This window comes from Belonocnema kinseyi, chromosome 3, assembly GCF_010883055.1.
Source record: "Belonocnema kinseyi isolate 2016_QV_RU_SX_M_011 chromosome 3, B_treatae_v1, whole genome shotgun sequence".
In the NCBI taxonomy this organism is placed as follows: domain Eukaryota; kingdom Metazoa; phylum Arthropoda; class Insecta; order Hymenoptera; family Cynipidae; genus Belonocnema; species Belonocnema kinseyi.
This window is the reverse complement of record NC_046659.1, coordinates 39284519-39297093: the sequence shown is the minus strand read 5'-3', so window position 1 is coordinate 39297093 and position 12575 is coordinate 39284519. Positions and strand designations below refer to the sequence as shown.

The following is a 12575-nucleotide window of genomic DNA, read 5'->3' as shown; positions in this document are numbered from 1 at the left end:
TTTCACTTTCTCATATATGCAAGTGACAACATTCGCCAAAGATCTACCGTAAACTTTTGGATTTTTGCACTTACTCGCAATATATAACTTAGGTAGACTGATGATATAAATTCTATATTACTATTAGAAAATATCAATGTAGTAGGCTCAAACTCACTTTTGAATATTATTTTTAATACATATAATATTTAGTAGAACATATCTGAATTTATTAGTACGGAATAGGATTCAGATTTTATCATTATATTTCATTTCTGTATAATATGACCCTATTTGAAAATTCCATAAGAACAAAATTTTCGACGAAAAATTATCGAATTATAAAATGGCCGAGAAATTAAAGAATCAAAAAAATTGTTTTTAAAAAATATTATTTATTTTTTCAAATGGAATAAAGAAATACTTTTATTAGAGAAATTTCTTTATGTTCAAAACTGTTTTTAATAAATAAATAATATTTATTTTTAAAAAACAATTTTTTAATTTCTATAACTGAGAAATTTCATAATTCGGACACTTTTAACGGGGATTTTATTATTCGGGAATCTTACAGTGTCGGAAATTTTGTTTTTCTGGATTTTTCAGTAGTCGCATTTGGCAGTATAAATTAAAATATTAAAAATATATACAAATACCGAACATCTAAAGAAAATGTGCAGAAGTTTGCACAAGAATTGCTAACTAATTAAATTTTGAAACAATGCATCTTTAAAGATCTAGTTTTTATATACAAATGGAGTGATAAAAAAAAATTTTAAAAAACCGTTTTTTATCAATAAAATATAATAGGCAGAAATAAAAAATACTAATAATTATGTAAGAATTTCTTAAAAGAAGAATATTATTAATTTGATACAAGTAATTATTGAAAAAGTAATCAGAGTAAATGTTTAAGTCAAAACTTAAAATAAAAACGAATAAAATAAATGGAGTATATTATACTATTTAGCTTGAAACACTGAAAAATATAAATTTTGCACATGTTTTTGTTTGATCTAACATTGTCTATTTTTAGTCAGTAATTACTTTTTGCAATTATTAATTTAGTTACAATTTTAAATGTTTTTTTTTTAATTACCGAGATGCAAGATTTTAAAATGTTCATTTTTTAGAATAAATTTCTAACACAAAACACCCTACAAATTTTTTAAAAATATTTTTTTAAATTTGGATTAAATTTTAAATTATCTAAGTACGTTTCAAAATTCATTTATTGTTCTTAATATATTTGTGGGTGATAATCGTCGTGAAAAATTCGAAACAACGTTTTTCGACAAGGGCAATAAATTACGATAAGTTACGATTATGCAAATAAATGAATCGAAAAGTGTCTGCATGCTAGTTATTTCCCAATAATTTTTCTATTTTGGAGCGAAAAAAATTGATCGCCGGAGGGGGGGGGGGATTAAAAATTATTATTTAACATATTTACACAGCTAAAAATCAAAAAAATTATAAAAAAAAGTCGTCAAATAAAAGATTTGAACTAGCGACAGCCTGGTCGTTAGATAGGCCCGTTACCACTGGGCCAGTGACGCAGGGTGAAAAGATCAGCGCGTGTCTCGCTAGACATTTGGCAGTCCCGGCGACCGTGATTTTCATACGCTCATAATTGCTAAAAAAGGGCCCGCTTACAAAGAAGCCGGGACACGTGTTATTCGTTACACAAAACGTTTGAGCGTTTCGTTTGTCGAGGAAACTGTGAGCAAACAAAAACTTCCAGCGGAGAAGTTGTTCGGAAAAGTACAAAGAAATTTTAATTTACTTGGCGTATACTTATTTTTATAATAATGTATATAATTAGTTAACGAGATCATTATCATCGCAGACTTAAATTACAGTGCTAATTATAAAATACTCTAACAGGACTTATTCTGTATTTAAATTACATTATATTTATAATCCAATTTTAGCAATATAAAGTTTATAATCTTCCTCATCACATAACACAGAATCATCCACTTCTTCAATTTTTATTATCTACGCAGAGTAATCCGTGTAAAATTGTTGACCTTTTAGGACAGGGGTCTCCAAAGAGCGATCCTGGTATCTACTAGCGATCCCAGGCCAGTAGGTCGGAGCCACTCGGCTCTGACCCAGAACTGTCAAAATCCTTTACCTGATTTGAGTCCCTCAGACTTTAGAACCCTTAAACTCGTGACTCTCCATTAAATTGGAAACTTCACGCTAAAATTAGAATCTTTACGGTAAAATTGAGAATTACTAAATAAAATAATCAATGTTTAGTTTTTGTTATTATAATAATATTAAATGAAGAAATTTTTGCTATTTTAATGTTTTATACTCACCATTCAAATTAACTGAAAAGCAATTTGTTTATGAATAATTGAACATTTTATTTTTAAATTAAGATTTAAGCTTATCAAAAATATATCTTAATTTTATAATTATTATAATTACATAAAAAATTATATCCCAATAAAATGAAGTAATCTAAAATAATAGTCCTAATATTAAAAACAATCCATTTTTAAATCCACACTAACCAACTTTTGAATATTAAGATTTTATAAAAATTGTTAAATGGACATAGATAATTTATAACATTATCAAATCTAGCAGATAAACAAAACATAAATAAATTAAAATTAAAACTCCTCGGGAAAGATACTTGACAGAGGTTATATATAACTTAAAATCTTTAAAACTAAGAAATTTGAAATACTAATAATTTGAATGATTAAAAATATAACTAAACAAATTAATTTTCAACAAAATGCATAAAATTTTATCCAAGTAGTGGAATTTTCAACTAAGACAAATTTCTATCAAAAAAGGGCGAATTTTTAACAAATTACATACATTTTCTATTAAATAATTTGAACAATTGATGTCATTTTAGTACAAATTTTACTTAATTATTTTTTCATGATATTTTTCCAGTAAATATTTTCTGAATAGTTTGATTTTGAAATAAAAAAATATCAATTTTTACCACAAATTAAAGAAGTTCAATTTGAATTGGGGACAATTAAATTTCAATAAAAAAGAAAACAAATTTGTGCAAATCATTTTAATTTTGTATGAAATATGTAGTAAAATTTTGTATCCAATTGTTGCTGTTTTAAGCAAAAACGACGAATTTTCTATATAACAGTTGAATTTTCGAGAAAAAAGGCAAATTTAGTTAAGTATATTAGTTCCCTTTGAATTTTCGAGTTACAAAGATGAATATTCGACGTAAAGTGTGATAGTTGATATTTCAACAAAAAAAATATTGTCATTGAAAATAAAAAAAAAACAGTTCGATTTAACCAACAAAGATGAAGTTTCAGGAAAATACTTGATTTTTAATTAAAAAATTGATTTTCTAACAAACAAGTTAACCGGAATGATAAATTTCCAACCAAATAGGTACACTTTTTACCCAATTGTTGATCTTTTTAGTGAAAGGTACGAATTTTCTACAAAACAGTTAAATTTTCGACCCAGAAAAGCGATTTTGTAATCTTTGTTTTAACAGTTTTTGTAAACATAGAAATTTAAAAGTTTTATTTATAATACATTTTTTTGGCATTTTGAAATTCTATAATTTCAGCAGCTGTGACTTTAAGACATTCAATTCAGTTTACAGTTAACAATTTTAAAACTTGAATCGCTTTGAACTGAAAATTATTTTTATTTAAAAGTTTAAATTTTGGAATAATTTAATTTTGGACGCAATAATATTAGCTTTGAATTTTTAATGATACAATTTTCATAATTCTAATTTACCAATATTTCAATTTCGAACGTTTTGAATTTTTTTATTTTCGAAATTTTAATCTGAAATAATTATACTTAAGAGATTCTTCAATTAAAAAACAAAAATTTTAATTTTGAATGTTTTTAATTTATTTGGGATTATTTATTTTTTATAAAGAAATTGATAAGTTTACAATTGGAATTTTTACAACTTAAGTCGCCTCTAATTGGAAATTAATTTTATTTAAAAGTTACATTTTTTTAATAATTCCATTTTGAACGGTTTAATTAGCTTTGAATTTTTAATGGTAAAATTTAATTCAAGATTTGCATTATTACTGTTGCAAAAATTCATTTGTAAACAACTAACCGCAATTAGTTAGTTTAAAATTTTAAATACTTTAAAACAAATCCCTTTTGTTACAAGTTCCGTTAAGTTATACCAGAAAAAAGGTCCTCCAGGTTCAACTTTCAGGACCGAGCCCTTCCAACTGAGATTTTTTTTTATGGGGTCATAAATTTTATCTCAGTTTACCGTCGAAAAAAATGGGTAGATCTTCAAAAAGGTCGAGCGATGGGTCACGCTGCACCTGTGGATTGTGGAGACCCCTGCTTTAGGAGTAAGGTATTTAAGTAAGCTTTTAACGTAATTCATTTCAGCTTTTGTGAGATTGACTTTTGGACGGGCAGTCTTTTTCAAGTCTCTGAGTTTAAGGCTTGCATTAATAGTACACAACGAAGGATTTTTGCCGTAATAATGATCGAAAAGCTGTACATTGCCGCTCGGTGAATATTTAATTACACAAGCCTGATTAATTCTCATAGCTTTCGGAATTCGTACGTTTCCTTTCAAAGATTTTTCGAAATCGTGCAAAATATTGTTTATTGATTCTACCAGAATAAAAGGAGGAGCGCGATAAACTTTGATCAATTTAATGTACTTTTCCGCTGTTTGGATTTGCTCTAGTTTTTCCTTTTTTCCGAGTATAAACCAAAAATTCAATCACACTGGCAATGGAAGTGACCGTGAACAGGAAAAATATGCCAGATTTTAATATTAAGAGCTATGCAGTGTTAAAAAGAAAGCAAATATGGTGTAATTTCGATTTTTTATGCCTGCCACATCAGAAAAAAGTAAAATTTTTGTGAAACGAGTTTTATCAAATTCTTTTTCAATTACGTATCGTAAAAAACTTCACATAGTTATCGCCCCCTTTTTCGCACTATCTTTTAAAAAAGGAAATATGTAACTGCTTTTTGAGGTAAATGCGTGTACGCTAAATAAATATAACCAGAGCAATCTTTTATAAAACTGTTCTGAAACGGGCATTTTTGGCAATTAAAGATTTTGCGCCTAATCGAATTCACAGCAAAGTATATTTCCTTCTGAAAGCAGTTCTTTTTTTAAAGCTTGATATTCTTAAAGATTTTTTTATGATTAGCAATTCCACCGGATTGTACAGATGGTAAGGAACTTAAATGACATTCATTGCAAACATCTGGTCTCGGTAATTAAAAATGAAAATTTAATATTATGGTTCAAGAAATTACTGTAGGTATCTTCGTGCAAATCTAGTTCACTTCCTTCCGAATTAATTACGTAGTTTAGAGATGTCGACTCTCTACTATAGTGAAACTCCATCTATATGGTTCATTTCTAAAAGCCGAAGTAAAGAAAGCAGAGGTTGAAGAATGCCACCAGCAGCTACTTGACAAGAAAATGCATGGAAACTTTCACAGAAATGTATCAAATCAATCCTTGTCGAAGGAGCAAACCTTTACTTTCCTCAGATCATCAAGACTTAATTCAGGTACAACGGGTTTAATTGACGCATGTCAGGACGGTTTTATTTACATCTTAGTAAACCGCGACCGCATTTTATGTACATTAAGAAGTTCCCAACGATAGCTGCAGAGCATGTCATGCACATGTTGAGTACAGACAAAATGCGTCTCCGAGAGTGCTTTATTACCATCTTTGTCGCTCTTAAGGAGTTGGCCGCGACCCCGCCCTGTAAATTGTCCAAAACGAGTTGTAACAAATTTTCTGAAACTACGATTTTTTGACAGAAATCTCCATTTCACACTCGAGGTCTGACATTGTTGTCCAAGAATTCGAGAAACCAACTTTATTCGTGATCGAATTCTCGCCTCCGACCGACCACAACATTACTGTCAAAGAGAAGGAACAGGCGGAGAGGTATCAAGAGCTCAAAAGGGAGCTGCAACGACTGTATTCAAAATATTCGGTTAAAGTAATTAATCTTGTAATCGGTGCTCTCGGAGGTGCGAAACTATCACTGGTTCGTAACCTTAAAGCCATACCCGCGTGCCAAAAATATGCCCAGGCGCTTACGAGATGGATGCAGAAAGCTGTCATCCTTGGGTCACTTCCTGTCCTCAAGACACACGAGGGTTTTGCCGGGTTGTCGTTGTGATTTTATCGTGTTCTGTGACCACCCATCTCACGGTCGTGAGATATGGTCATAGATGTGATTTACTGCGGTTCTATTGGGAATCGGTATCATTTTTAGATGTCAGTTGCTCCCAGTGCGACCCTGCGATGGTTGTTTAAAACTTTTTTTTTTTAAATTATAAATATTGAAAACCTACAATCTACAGAATACGAGAGATAAACTACTATGCTACCACCTTGATCATAAAGTTTTAGGACTTTATTTTTAAAATCAAAAATACAAGTTTACTCATCATAATCGATATTGTCCACTTCAAAGTACTCCCCATCGACTGCAACGCACTTATGCCAGCGCTTGATCCAATCCTCGAAACAATTTTTATAATCCGTTTGCGGTATAGCCATCAGAGCCATCTTCGATTTTTCCATTACCTCATCTCGAGTGCTGTAACGCGTTCCGCGGAGCGGTTTCTTGAGTCGATCGAATAGGAAAAAGTCGCAGGGAGCCAAATCAGGTGAATTCGGTGGTTGTTGGATGGTATTCGTTTCGTTTTTAGCCACATGGTCACGGATAACGATGGCATTGTGCAAAGTCGATGACATTTTTTTTGCGTGAAAAATCGAAACCACACACAAAGATAGATGTACGCAATACGGCGTCATTTCAAAAAATGTCAAGCTATCAAGCTGAAAATCTGACAGAACGTCAATGACACTTCTACCGACACAACAAAAAAAGAATTGAAATCGGCCGAACAAGAGCGCCACATGGTGACGAGTCCTAAGACTTTTTGATCAAGGTGGTATACTGTATTAAAATTAACTATGGAAGGGTTCATTAAAGCCATTTCGCAAGCATTGCGCGAACTACCTATCCTCAGGCATCAAATCAATTTTACAAAATTTAGAGCTGAAGATGGATGAAAAAATGTACTAAGATAATAATTTATCGCAAGATTTTATGAGATGGTAGGTAACCTGGCGTAATGCTGATAGGCACAATTTAGGTTCGCTGAACTGACATCAAGAGAAGTATTTATGATGATTATTAAATGCCGCAAGAATATTTGTGCAAGAATTCGTTACTTTCCTTCATTTTTTAGATAAAGGGTAAACTATACAAAAAAGTTTTTAAAAACCGTCTCCGCGCAGAATATGATGCCAAATATTTTTATATTTGTGTTTTTCACTACAAATAACCATTTTCTTCAAAGTCAATAAAAACTTAAAAAATATGATTTTTGCCGCTATTTTGCATTATTATAAAAAATGAAAACAGACATGGCTGAAATTTATTGCCATTTTTTAGGTGATTAAGCATACAATCTAGAAGTAATGTACAAAAATTCAGTTTTTCTGGGGTTAATTTCAAGTGGAAGTCCTTCGTCGAATGGTCTCTTTTCTGTACAGCGCACAGTCAAAAGTTCACACGGATTACTCACACGAAGTTAACATTTTTTTTCTTGTTTTGCCGAAGCCTGACATCACAGTCTGACACCGCTCCTCACTGCATATATGTATAAGTATTTTTATTAACGAAAACCCTCAATTAAGGAAAAGGAAAAATAATCGTACTGTTTACGGTAAAATTAACAATTTACAACAAAGTTATCGCTAATAACTTGAGAATTATGAATTGCAAATTATGATTATTTATAGCCTGTAAACTAAATAAATAATAGAATAAAACCTTTTTTTGATACTCCTTTTTTTATAGGAGTGTGAACGTAGTAGGAAGAATTGTTTAATATTATCATTTTCGTGTTAAATGAAATAAAAGAACGTTGTTGAGAAATCAACATACCCCAAATTCTTTAGAAAACTTTTTGAAATATTTGTAAAATATATATTATCACAGTCTATTATTTGGATATTACTTTATAATCGTAATCCATGCTTCCTATTAGAAACTCTGCGTAGCCGATCACACTAAATTTGGTTGTTAGGTTCCGAGAAAGATTCAAACATCCTGACAGGACGTGCATAAGCAACGAATAAAGGCCAGACGAAAAAATTGCTGTCGGCATTATAGCGAGGCCAGGTACTGGCGCTCACCAGGCAACGGCCAGAGTCCTTAAACTGTTTTATCAATTCAGCCACACCAAAAACACGCACAATTTTTAATTAAAAAATCTGCCCGCTTAGCGGACACATTCTCGTCGCGCGCTGCGCGCACGGCTCGCAAGTTTGCGTGCGCCTCAGGCGCGCGACAGTTCAATATCGCGCTTCGCGCTCGTACATGATTACACCTCGCGCTCGGATATTTATTCTTTGTATCTGGAATGCTTAAAAAAACTTTATCAAAAAGACCTCTTTAAGTTGGCAGTATTTACATGCGTCTTCATATTCTGAATTGTCTACTTAATTTAGCATAGTCGAAGATTGAGTTTCTCAAAGCTCTGTAGGCTTTGACGTACACATTCTCATCGTGACACTCGCGTTGCGCGCTTGATTTCCGACAGACATTTGTAAACAGGTTTTGTTGAATTTTTTTCTCGTAACTTTCGTCGTTTTTCCACACATTTTTTTTTATTTTATTTTCAACGTTATTTTTCACGAATAAAACAAAAGGTATGCGTCATATCAACAAGTGATTCTTAACGAAATTGTAGATCTTTTTTGGGATAACAATTTTTGTTAATTCGTCTTTTTTCGTATCCTACATAGCTTGTCTACAAAATGGAATTTTTTATTTTTCATTATTTTTTTGTGCAATCCAAATTTTTAATGATAATCTTGTAGATCTTTTAAAAAGAAATGTTTTTCTTCTCATGACTTTTTTTTATATTGTGCGTTTTTTGTCTTAAAATGTTGATTTTCGTTTGATTTAAAAAATTTTTAAAACGCTATATGTCTGAGAATTTTCTTTTCATCGAAAAAAGTCATTAAGATAAATTGTTTGTTCTTTTTAATTCTATAAATATCCATACATAGAATTTTCAAATTCAGAAAAAAGTGGTCTAAAAAATTTTCAAAATGCGCTCACTTTTTGAATTTTTATCTAAAATGGCTGATTAACGAACTCGTCCTTTCTTTTAGGACCTAAAAAAAGTGTGCCAAAGATGGATTTGATTTGTTCATTCTTTCGAGAGTGATCGTGTTTACGGACGGACGACCGGACGGACAGACAGGCGCCATCGTGATAACCTGATTTTCGGATTCAGGTGGTCTCGAAACGTGGAGATCCGTTGAAAAACTGTGATTTTAAATTTCCGACAATTCTAATACTTTCTCAATCATAAATGATGAGAATGTAAAACAGAACAAGAACTTTTTGCAGAACACTCTCTCTGTACAGGCCGGTGTAATTGTCTTTAGATTACATGGTAAAAATATTACATAAAACTCTTCCTTGTCGACGTATTTTTGATCTTGCGAAACCCCGAATCGTTTGAAACTTCGTAACCCTACAATTTGTTTTTCGCTATCCTGTAAAATTTCATAATAACAACAAATAAGTATTGCGCCACATTAGGAAACAAAATGGATAATTTTGGCCAAATACAATGGAATTTTAAGATATCGACCCACAAATTAAAGATCTGTTTAGATGCGCCACATTGGATACAGCTCTCCTATTGCAATGAAATTTAAAATTTTCCACATGACGATCCTAGTCAGAAAATCTCATTCAATTATTCAGTATTAAACAATATGAAATTGAAAGAATTTTAACATTTCAACTTGCGAATTAAACGATCGCCAAGGCTAGACATTTTTTAAATTCTTCGGTATTAAAAAGGCTTTTAATTTAAAATGGTATGTTTTATATGATTTTGACTGTTCAGAACTGGGAAGGTTGAATTTTTCGCGTGATGTATACTTCACCTTAAAAGTAAATATCTGCGGCACAAAATACTCAAAAAGAAAAATTGCTTAAACCAAAATTTGTTAGAGAAAAAATGAAAAGAAATTTTTTTACATAACTAGAAAGTCATATTATGTCCTGCAAGGGATTTAATCACACTGTTAATAATTAAATTTCAATGACAGGTCGCACTTTACAAAAGATCTAAAACACAAAATATAGTAAGTATAAAAAATGAAAATAAATCAGAAATTTTCAGTATATTAAGTAATTCAAATTTAAACGGTAATAAAGTAAACTGAAGAGTGAGTTTAACAAGATTCAGAGTAGATATGTAGATCACACTTGAAAGATATATTTTTTGGAGGGTTATTTGATAGCTGAAAAAGGGCGATTTCGTCCTCTCGTAATATTGTGAGTGAACTATAGATTAAACTTCAACTGAATCTAATGGAAAGATAATACTCACAGATATCCTCACCGGCTTGCACTTTTTATGAAATCATATATGAGAGATCTTTCATTAATATATACCTCGAAGAATGCTTTGATAACGCCATTAATAACGCCACAAACAACTGGTGACTATGAGCACTCTAGAGCATGATCCAATAAATACATAGTCTAGCCACTTAAGGGCTCCGTTTCGTTCAAGTCACGCAGACGCTTGGTTCCACCATTTTGCTAGTATGACCGCGCAGTTTGAGTTTGACGCGTACGCTCTGTACGACGAAGTATTATAAGAGCACCCAGCCCCTGCCTCGACCGTGTATGTTATGTGGGGTAGTTTTCTTACGATCCGGAGGGGAAATGTCGGTCAAACTAGGCCAACAGATGGCACCACAAAAAGTAAGTCTGTCTTTTTCATTGAATTGCATTAAGAAAAAGCAAAAATAATTAAAAACTTGATCCGAAATTTCGTCTCCTCTATTTTTGTATTGATAATTTTTTCAGTCAAAGTATGAACAAAGTCTTTTTATCGGTGAACATTTTTTTTTTTGCTAAAAGTGCTTCCCATTAATGTAGGAATGACATTTAATAACAAAAACAATTTAAAAGTTTATAATAACCACTGTGATAAACAATTTTTGTGTCAAAATATTAGAATTTGAGATTTTTTAAATTAGAATTTCCTTCAATGGCCAGAACGACTTCAGGTATTCCTTAAAATAATGAGCATTTAATAATATTTGATAAAATATATCAATTTAAATTTTTGTAAACAAATTTAAAATGTTGGCCCTTTCGCATCGAAGATTTTTTTTGCATTGGAAATGTTTTAAGCTATTGGATGAATGGCTGCTAGTCACAAAGATATTAGAAGAGTTAACAATAACCACTGTTATTAACAATTCTTGTGACAAAATATTTAAACTTAATATTTTATCAAATTTAAATTTTCTTTGATGGCTAAGTCGGTGGGTTATTGTCAAAAGATTTTGTATTGAGTGAATCTTAGCATGCAGTGTTATGATTCATTTCCAATATATTACGATTGAAACCCCGACTTTTTTTGAGTGATACTGCCAATATTGGGACATTTTTTATGTAAATTGTTTATAAACATGTAAGTTGTTACATTCCACTGAATATGATCAAAAATACATTTTTTAGGAATATCCGTAGCCATTGTAGCGATTAAAGAAAATAAAAATGTTGATAAAACCTTACATTTGAATATTTTGTCACGAGACTTATTTATAACAATGGTTATTGTTAACTTCTTACATATTTTTGTGACTAGCAGTTATTCGCCCAACAGCATAAAATATTTCCAGTTAAAAAAAAAAGTTCAATGCGAAAGGACCAAAATTTTGAATTTCTTTATCTAATGTATTTACAAAAATTGAAATTGTTATATTTTACCAAATATTATCAAATATTTATTGTTTCAGGGAATACCTGAAGTTTTCCTGGCGCTTGAAGGAAATAATAATTTGAAAAATCTCAAATTATAATATTTTGCCACAGAATATATAACATATAAGAATATATATAATATAATATAATATAAACATATAATATATAAATATATTAATAAACTAAGTATAAAATAAAAATATAAAATTAATAAATATAATAATAAACATATAAGAATGTAACAATATTTATTATAAACTTTAAAATTATTTTTGTTATTAAATGTACTTCCTACATTAATGTAAAGTACTTTTAGCACCAACGAATTTTACCGATTATAATACTATTTGTTAATTTGTTTATCAAATTCGTTTCCAACAAATAAATGGAATGATAAAGAAATTATTTGTATTTTATGAGTCCCTAAACATTAATTTTAGACAATATAAAGTTCCCCTGATCAGTTATCAAAGCGTAAAAAATTGTTATGTACAAAATTTTAGTTTTTCCATGCTTTGAATAGAAAACTTATTGATAAAGAAATAGAGAAGACAAAAGCTCGGAGCGTCAAGCTTACACGAAAAGTGAATTTCCTCCTACAATCCGTCATGAATGCGGTACGTTTGTTTATAGAGTTTAATAGTTTATAGTCTGTTAATTTTAGAAATGAGGTATGCAATAATATAATTAACTATTTAATTCATAATCTCCTTTAAATAAAAAATGTTTAATAAAATTATTAGGGGTTGAATGCAGCGAGAAAAAAGCTTTCAAGATTAAAAAACA

At 30.5% G+C, this 12575-nt stretch overlaps 1 protein-coding gene across 9 annotated transcripts in view; it reads right to left on the bottom strand.

Annotated features, from left to right (window-relative positions):
- Nucleotides 1–12575, bottom strand: part of LOC117168891 (SWI/SNF-related matrix-associated actin-dependent regulator of chromatin subfamily E member 1-like) — a 45455-nt gene that overhangs the window by 29030 nt on the left and 3850 nt on the right. For 2 of the 9 annotated variants that reach the window (XM_033354800.1, XM_033354801.1), the window contains exon 1: nt 10399–10713. The exons of 4 other annotated variants lie outside the window; for them this stretch is intronic. The gene's annotated coding sequence lies outside the window, so the exon portion shown is untranslated. Of the gene's footprint in view, nt 1–10398; nt 10714–12575 lie in introns of those variants that run through there. 3 more of the 9 variants (XM_033354804.1, XM_033354809.1, XM_033354807.1) reach the window with 3 other exon arrangements.